Here is a 9967-nt window from a genome sequence, read left to right on the forward strand (position 1 = left end):
TGTGATCTGTTGCCAGTAGATAATCATTTTTAGCAGAAATAATTCTTGTCAGATGCTTGCTTGTGTCTTTTGCTTGTTTATCGTTTCAGACAGTTTGACTTTGTTTCATCATTTTATTCATGAGTTTACTTGCCTACCATTTTGGGAAATGGTCCCCCATTTAGTTTGACATAACTTCCCTTTGGGGATGTTTGGGTCTAAAGCTGGAGTTACGGTTAATCTGAATTTATAGAAATAATTTGAATTATATTTCATTAACATAAGTCTATGATATATCTGCCAGTCAATTTCTTTATTAACCCAATTCAGCATTATAATGCATTATAAAATTAACAATCATTAAGTTTAGTTAAAGGCATTTAGATACAATTATAAGAAAACTACTTTTTTTCTGGTGCTTCTCTATCAATTTCTGAGACTCCAAAGCACTGAAAGAGATGGAGAAATAAAGCCATTAAAATGAAAGTGCAGAATTGATGAATGGACCATATGCATATTTATTTCGCTAAGATTCAGATGAACTGACTGTTCATTTAAGCATAATAATGAAACTCCTCTCTCCTCTCAAATGTGAGCATATAGAGGTACGCATGATGAATATTATACTCATTATTACTAGTACTCATTATTATACTCATTAACTTACACCTCAGCAATAACACTTAAATCTGGCAAAACATTTTCACTGACTTCAAGGAAATTTAATTTCCTATCTCACACGCTTTTAAATCGAAAGATCCCAGCTGTCTACGTACATAGCAGGGTACGGAGGTCCCTGTTTGAAGAACAAAATGTTTCATTATGAACATGATTTAAAAAAAAAACAACAAAAAAAAAACAAGACAAATAAATCAACAGGAATATTTATTTAGGAATAAGGTTTAAAGAAGGATATAAGGAGGACCAAACGAGTGGCAGAAAGTTATGGAAACTGATAAAAACAGAATCAGAACACTACAACATTTTGTAGACTGTAAACGGTGATTTGCTGTCTATACAGCTGACAGTAAAAATGTGTAATAGTGCGTAAAAGTTTGAATTCAGATCGGTGTGTATTTCTTGAGACATATCCAAAGAAAACACAATGTTTTGGTCTTACTGATGCTCATGTAATGTGGAGCACATTTCAGAAATCCAATGAATACATCATTCTAAAACATCTTTGACAAGTGTATGTTACAGTCTGAGCAAAGACACATTTCCTAGATAATTCATATATATGCGAATGCTCTTATCGAATCATCATGTTTCATTTCATGCTTTGTAGTTAATTTTTGTGCTATGACAAAGCATTTGTTTTGACTTCTGACAAAAGAGAACCAGAAACAAAAGGATAAAGAATGCAGGATTACAGACAGTTTGTAATATTGAAACATATCACCAGAGTTTATCATTGTACATTTACAGCTTTTGTTACAGTGTTCTGGTGCCAAGGAAAATGTCCTTTTCCCTTAAACACTGGCACTGCACAGTTAACTACTTCACTTGTCTTTGTGCATGTTCTGGTATCATTACAGTTTTCAATTTTATCATCTGTCAAAATGTGGTCTGCTTGAATCCAAAAGGAGACCAAGTGGTGTTTGAACACACATTTAAAGTAATGAAAATACAATATTCTCTAAACCACAGAGATCTGGACGGAGAGCAGGCTACGAAAACAAAACAATCTCTGAAATGGCACCCAGACTCCATATTAGATTTGATAAACCTTCCCAGATTAATGTTTTATTAACATAATGACCATTGTGGTCATCTTAAATATTTCATTTCATTTTAATAAAGCTATGATTCTCTAAAAAAAAATACCTTTATTTTCTGAAAGACACTGTTTGGTATTTTCAATTAAACAAAAATATAATGTTCAAAAAATGCCTTCTAAATGATAGAAATTAATGTTACAAAGTCTGAAACTGAACATGAATATTCACAAGCAATTAGATACTATTAATTGAGCTGTTGAAGATAGAAAGGCATCTATCAGCATATCCCCTCGTGTTAAAACAGGCACTGAAAAGTGTTGGCTCTTGTAAAATAAGAAAGATGGACGTTTGATTTCAGTCTCAGAGAGATTTCACAACATATGGAATGTGTTACACGTCACAGATTATTATAAGAAACGTTCTTTTTACGACCGATTGGTTCATTTTGCTTAATTTGAACTTGTTTGTGGTCACACTTTTTCCTCCCACCAGTTTGTGTTAAAAAAAACCCTCTAAACCTTAAGCAAGTACAGCCATGTTGTCGGGGAGGCTCAAATGAAGTGGAAAGTGCTCTAAATCTATAGGGACATGACATCCAGTGTTTGCGTGTCTGTTTTTTTCAAGCTTCAGAACTGTTTGAGCACTTGTAGAGTGGATTGGAGAAAGAGAGCTTGCTTTCCTTTGAGCTGGAGACCTGAACAATACACACAAGCAAAGACGGGCCCAGATGAATAAATGAAAACCACTGAGTCTTATTATAGTCCATTTATACAGAGCAAATCTGGAACACTCGAGTGGCCAGCAATTGCATCCCATCAATATGATGAGACATTATGATGGACCTTTCTTCCATTATGATGTGTCCGTATTTTCTCTGGTACCTTATTTTCATTTATTGCTTAAGCAGAAGATTAATGTAAGTCTTCTGGTGTCAAGCCTCAGTCAAATCATTGCATGTCAAAGGTATAACTGCAGCCAGTAAAAGTGAGTGCAGAGCAATAAAACAGTCCACAGATTGCATTGTACATCACCAGTATGTCTTTTAAAATTAAACGTGTTTTTGGGACGGAAATGAATGGTCACTATATGTTAAATAAGACAACCAAAGTTTCATACGTTTGGATCCTCTCCCCACGGGTAAACGCTGATGTTTATTTGAGGATGTACAGGTCACCTGGGTCTAACGTCAAGAGAGGGCGGCTGAAACCAGAATTACACAGTAATATTATTTCATAAAATGATATATTAAAGTATTATTATTGCGGTTGCTCCTATATCGTCTTTCCAAAGTTCACAGTCAAATTACATTAGTTTAATAAGTGGCTAGAATAAAAAAAATAAAAATAAAAATATGAAAATCCGTAATTGTTTTCAAAACACTAGGGTTCCTACTGCATTACATTTTTGATTCAGCTCACAGACATGAATGCATAACTGAGCAAAATATGGAGAAATCTCAGTTAGCCATTAAAATATGCCAGACTTCATTAAACCCCTCACTGCACAGGAGAGTGAAAATTACTGTGCCGAATGCAAAATACAGAGAGTTTAGCACTGTGCGCTAAATGTACACATACTTACACCAACACAAACGCACAAACTTAAGCTTGCGGGTCAATATTTCCTATCAGCAGTGTGACAGAGCTCTCTCACACCTGCAGAGTGGTTCAAATTACTAAATAACACTGCTCGCTCCAAAGTGGAAAAAAGGCAGTAAGTGGAAAAAACAAATGGAGTGGGATAAAAAAAAAAAAAAAAAGTCTAGGGAATGTATTAGAGAGATGCAACATGGCAGGGAAAATGAAGGTCTCTATTAAAAAACAAACACACAACTGCATAATGTGAGCCGTCAGAGAAATCAACTTATTTTATCATGGCTTTTGTATGTTGAGGTATATGACTGACCTTTTTCTGCAAGTCAAAGGTTGAGCAATCCAACTCTTCATTATCAATAAGACTGGAGTCTCTGTGCAGTCAATACCCATACATTTTATAGACACTTTCCGAGTTAATTTGAATGTGAATAGACTTACATTAGTGAATGTCTCCTTTGCAACGGGAGTCATTCTGTTCTTGTTATTTCAATGACCACCAGGATCAATGCCACACTTATTCCAACACTGACAGCTGCAGAGTTCACAATTAAACACATATTATTGCTTATCTTTGCATGAAAAATAGTACATTTCTATTCAAAAAACAGCATGTGCATACACTCTTAAAAATAAAGGTGCTTCACGATGCCATAGAAGAACCTTTGTCTAAATGGTTTCATCATTTTACATCTGAAGAACCTTTCTGTTTCACAAAAGGTTCTTTGTGGAGAATGAAGATTCTTCAGATTATAAAAAGGAAAGGAAGAGATGGTTCTTTACAGAACCTTTGACTGAATGGTTCTTTGTGGAACCAAAAATGGTTCTTCTGTGGCATAGCTTGAAGAACTATTTGAAGCACCTTTATTTTTAAGAGTGTATACTCCCCAATCCAATTACCTAGTTTACTATTTGGTATCATATGTGTTGCGGATGCAGTTGTGAGAAAAGGTTTTTCTTTCATATGGCAACGATTACCAGTCCACTGTGATGGACAACTAGAAAAAAAATCATAATCATAATTGCAGAAACACGCACACACTGACTTTGAATGGCAGAGATAATTTATAAGGGAATGCTGGCTCCTCAACTTTCCAAAAGAGAAATAAATAAATAAGTGCATGAGTATTTGCCTGGAGACATCCAAATGAGCTTAATATCAGCAACAACCTTCCCTTGGTTCCTGTACTGAGAAACATGCATGCATTCTTTCCTTGTCCCTTCTTTTCTCTTACTTTCTCCTTGTGCTTTCTTTTCCTTTTCTTGTCTGTGGGGAAGATCCTTTCACATAAAGAATGCCCTTAAGCTATTCTGCAATCAACCTCATGCACACACAGATAAACTAGTGTCTGCGAACAAGAGACTTAAGTAATTCTCATAATTTATTAGTGATGACATACACCACAGAAAGACAAGGAGAGAGAAAAAAGTTGAGGCTTTGGGGGGTTCATTCAAATGGAGAAAGATTGTGTTTCTTGGCACAAGCGGAGCAGTAATTACAGAAAGCCTGCTTTGGCAGTTCGCTGAAAAGTACAAGTTTAAACTGAGAGTCAGGGTGCTGATACTCTTTGTATAACTCACACACATTTCAATGTAATATTCAGCTGGCACTGTAGGATAGCATGAATAATTCAGTGCAAAGATCTCCAACAGGGTCTTGTCACCTGCCTGACCATGACCGACAGGTGAAAGTGGGGATTTTTTTCCCCCAGGTAAAACTGAAAGGAGGTTTTAGGTCAGATTTTCATCACTTTTTTCTAAGCAACAAAAATCCTAATCTATTTGTCCTCCGTAACAAACATATACTTTGCATTAATCTGTATTAGCAGTACAAGAGGAGTGAACAGTAAGATAAAGCCTCTTTAACTGGTTTCTTTAAACGACGAACGCTCTGTTCCTTTTAAAAAGAGTTAGTATTTGATTATTAACATTTTGGGATCCACTGTGTGTGTGTACTATTGTGCTTGGGAAACTTAACTCACATGCATACTGGTCCATTTTCCTTTACTGAACACCTCCCTCCATTGAGACAGTACCCAATTGGACACTGAAAAATAAAACATCCACATATAATAATGACTTATGATAAAATCATCATCATAACTGAATGATAAAATGTGATAAGGGCCTCATTTCACACCATTAATTAATACAGATCAAGTGATGCTTCATAGTGGTTAAAGTTATGGTCTGGCGGCTAAAGGGTACAGGTTCCAGCTCGTTTAGGGGCAATCCTTAACAAGAGTTACAGAGAGTCCCCATTAATGGCATGTCCTTGACCGAGGCTCTTCACCCCTACAGTGCTCCTGGGCTACAGCTCCTTTAATCTGAAGATTGCAGGGATATTCCCCTGAAGGAAGTGCCCACTTAATGAGAATTAATTTATTATGCAACTCCTAAAAAGTCACTTTACTTTGATGGGCTTTATGTTGTTCATAAATTAAGCTATAAATTTAACCTTTCATTTAGGGAATAAAGTTAGGGAAGTACGTACTGATCTTGTCTTTGTCTATTCCTTTCTCCTCATCCTCTCTCACATTATCTGATGAACAATTATTTGCGGTCTCAGAATCGCCAAATCATTTGTCGACCCTGAAAACAGTCTTATATTGAAATCCCAATTTTTTTTTAGTTTTTCTAATAAAACAATATAACATACCATTCAAAAGTTTGGGGTCAGTATGATTTTTTTCAGCAATGATGTATTAAATTGATCAAAAGTAACAGTAAAGCACTGTCTGCTCAACTGTCTTTTGAGCACAAAATCAGCAAATTACAGAAATACTTTATTATTTAAAATATATTAAAATAGATAAGAGTTATTTTAAAGGGTAACTAAACCCTAAAACAACTTTTTTGAGTGAATGATCTGTAAGACTGTGTCTTTATTAGTGCTGTGCATTGATTCGAGTAAATGTTTTGACATTCGGTTATAAAGTGTTTTAATTCTACAATATATAGAGTGCTGCCCTCTTCAGGCTGAATGGTGGCTACTGCAGTTGAATTTTCCTATTGGATGTTACATACCCCTGTGACTATGATGGCACTTATTAACCACGCCCCCATATGAGCTTATCACGCCCCCTCTGTCTCCACTTGGCTCCGCCCACTTTTACAGCATTTTTCAAATATTGCCAGTGGGTGGAGTTAGGCTCTGACCAGGGTAATATTGACATTGAGGGTAATAATAGTAATATTTCTTACTGTAATGTTCACCCCATACTTTTGAATGGTAGTACTCTATACTTACTACCATTAGTTGTCTGTATTTATTGCCAAGCATCAAATTGTTAATACGAATTATTAACCATTTCACAAATTTTCGCAAGTCAAATTGACAGTTGTAAAAAAACAATTAAGTTATATAAGAAAAGGAGATGCAAGTTAAAATGTGTCATATCACGTGAGAATGGCGTTGCCACGGGCCAGGGAGAGCCAGTGCTTTAAACGGGCCAGACGGGGCTGTAGCACCGAGCCCAAAAATCACGATGCGTTTCCACCGTCGGGCCAGAGACTCCGCTGCGCTTCACTAAAACCCACCCTTTACATGCCTCTCTGGAACAACGTCATGCAACCCCATCATTTCACCAACAAAGAGAAGTTGTCAGAAAACTAATAAGAAATAAGTCACTGGAACTAGCACGACCACAAAACTAACACGATAAAAGCGGCAATGTTTTACAATAATAAGCATTATTGTTCATATATTGATCATAATGAATTCATTTATCAGGATTTAAAATTAGTCACACAGAAATAAAGCGGTATGAAACGTTATTTCACAAAAGAGGACACATACCCTACTTACTCGGTCGAGTCTCTGTTTTTTGTAGTCACAGTATACATCACATTTAGAAATTTCTATATTTTTTTCCATCAAAAATACGACCCGAGTACCAGAGAGAGCTCCCGAACAAAACCATTATTATATTTTCATGACATGGGTTACGCGGAGCTAAAGTCTCGAGACAAGACTTATAACATAAAATGTGTTACTAAATAAATACAAGATTGTGATAGAGAATGAGAAGCTGTCTTCAAGCAGTCGGGTTTACGTTAATGGCTAGCGTGCATGTCTTTTGCATCGCTTAAATATTTCTGCCTTGTATGGTGATCATAATCCACATCGGATCTAAAACAGAAGTTATTTCAAACACTGGCTGCTGTCTGAAAGTGAGTTTTGAGCTAAAATGATTTTAAAAGTATTTAATGCTGGTGTAATAGCTGTTAACTTTACGAAATGATCCGCAGTGCTGACACTCTCCAGTAGGGGTGGACGTATCGATCCTAATATCGATAGTATCGGTACTAACATTGGTATTGGTATCAGAGCGATACTAGCCTGATAAGATCGATACTATACGATAATTTTTTCTCCTATACACTTAATAACATTGCTTAATAAATATAACAGTGTAGACATGTCTGTGGGTGTATATTCTGCTCTTTTCACATCTCGTGTGCTGCTCCTCTCCTGCTACGCTGTGTTTGGTTGTCATGCCATCACGCGACTCAGAGACTCTGAGCGCGAGCGGATACTTTTGGCTACAGATCAAACGATAGAACTCCAAGCTACAAAAGAAATGAAAAGGGGAGGAAGGAAATCCTTCATACTGAGGAAGGAAATCCGTGTACTGAGTTTAGCTTTTTTTAAATTATTTCTTAATGCATTAAGACACTTAAAATCTTCATTATAACGGTTTTCTATGGGAGTAAAATTCTTAACATGTTTAGCATGTTTGCATGTATATTCTGGGCTCAGCTGCTTGCAACATATTATATTTTATTAACAAGCTGTATACCGAATTTAGTCTTTATTTATTTATTTGGTCTTTATCACCTCCATTAATTGCACCATATTAAATGTTTTTATATTGCAATTAGAGAAAATTAAATTCAGCGTGTTGCATTCATGTTCTGGGTTCATCTGATTACCTGTACATGCATAGTAGGCCTATATATTTTTATAAACTATACCGAATTTAGCCTTTTCATATCACAGTTTTTTTTTTATTGCGATGATAACAAACAATTATTACATTATGTATAAAACAAACAAAATACAGCACGTACATAACATACTAAAATCCTTTCAATAATAAACGAGTTATGGTTTAATAGTTCTTTTTCATATCAATGTCTTCATTCAATAAGCCACTTACGTTAAACTTTTCTTTATAATGGTTTTCTATGGGAGGAAAATGCATTATGTGAAAACTTTGAGCGTTGCTTTCATATTCTGGGCACATCTGCTACTTGTATATCTAGTTTGAAACATTAATAAGGTGTATAGTTATAATTATTATAATATATAATTATACGCCATAGTTTTGGTCTTTTAATATTATGTTCTTAATTTATTAAGCCACGTTCATTATTAACTCTTTTCTATGGGAGGAAAATACTTAACATGAAACTGTTTATTGCTTTCATGTTCTGGGCTCCTATGCCTGCAAAGTCCTTTTAGAAAGGCAAATAATATCCACGTAACTTTAAGGTGAATATAATAGTAGTCATATCAACATTAGTATTGTTAATGTTTTTAATTGTTGTTGGTCATTTAAATTTATGTTGTTTTTTTTTTTAAATGACAAGTATTGGAATCGGTATCGGTATTGGCGATACTGGCCCTGTATTTACTCTGTATCGGATCGATACCAAAATTTGCAGTATCGCACACCCCTACTCTCCAGACACTGAGAAACTCCGCCTTTGTTCATAACCACTCCTCTAGTCTCAGCTGGCCCGCTTTGGCCCAAGGTTTTTGTCGGGCCAAAAAACCCTGGCCGTTGGACCCGAGGAAGCACCGACGAGGCACGATCAAGCCCCGGAAGTGACAGTGGAAACGCGACTGGTCCTGGCATGCACTAGCATGCCTGCTTTTGGCCCGACCGTGGAAACGCGGCTATTATAAAGCTTGGAAAAGCCAGGACATTTTTGAATACAACTGTATTCGTCACAGCAGCAAAACAGTAACTAATTAAAAGATATATGAATGATATGACCCCTTTAAATAAGAATGTGAGAGGAACGAATGTGTTTGTTTTACCATAGCAGCTGGACTCATCTGGGTTAAAAGGAGGGCAGTCAACAATATCACCACATAGACTCTGATATGTTATACAGTCTGCTGTCGCCTCACACACTAGTTCTCCATCATCACATATCTTAACAGCTACAGAAACAGAGAATTTTACATGTTTTGTTTTGTTTTACAGCTATGATGTACTACGATGTAAATGAAACAGATTTGTGCTTGGGTCTTACGGCATCCATATTCGTCTTCTCCGTCTGGGCAGTCTAAAACCGCATGGCAGCGCAGCAGAGCTGGAATACAGCTGTTGTTCATGCAGCGGTATTCTCCCATCGCACCCTGTTTGAGGAGGCATAGTGCCAGGAACCACACTCGGGTGATGCATTTGATAAGATCACATTAGCATAATGCCAGCTGTCTCCATGGTTTCCACAGGTCGCCCACATTAGCAGGGGTGTTCCACTGTGGCCCATGGTATACACCTGTAATATAGTGACCGAATTCATTATGCTGCCTTCAAAAGGTGCTTTAAAGCTCAGTGTTTTAATATAAAATAAAGTCAGTGAAAGGTATTTCATTTCACTCCTGCACAGTTGGCTCCAAACTTTCAAACTTATTTTTCCTAACTCATTTTATGAATA

This window comes from Barbus barbus (genome assembly GCF_936440315.1).
Source record: "Barbus barbus genome assembly, chromosome: 1".
NCBI lineage: Eukaryota > Metazoa > Chordata > Actinopteri > Cypriniformes > Cyprinidae > Barbus > Barbus barbus.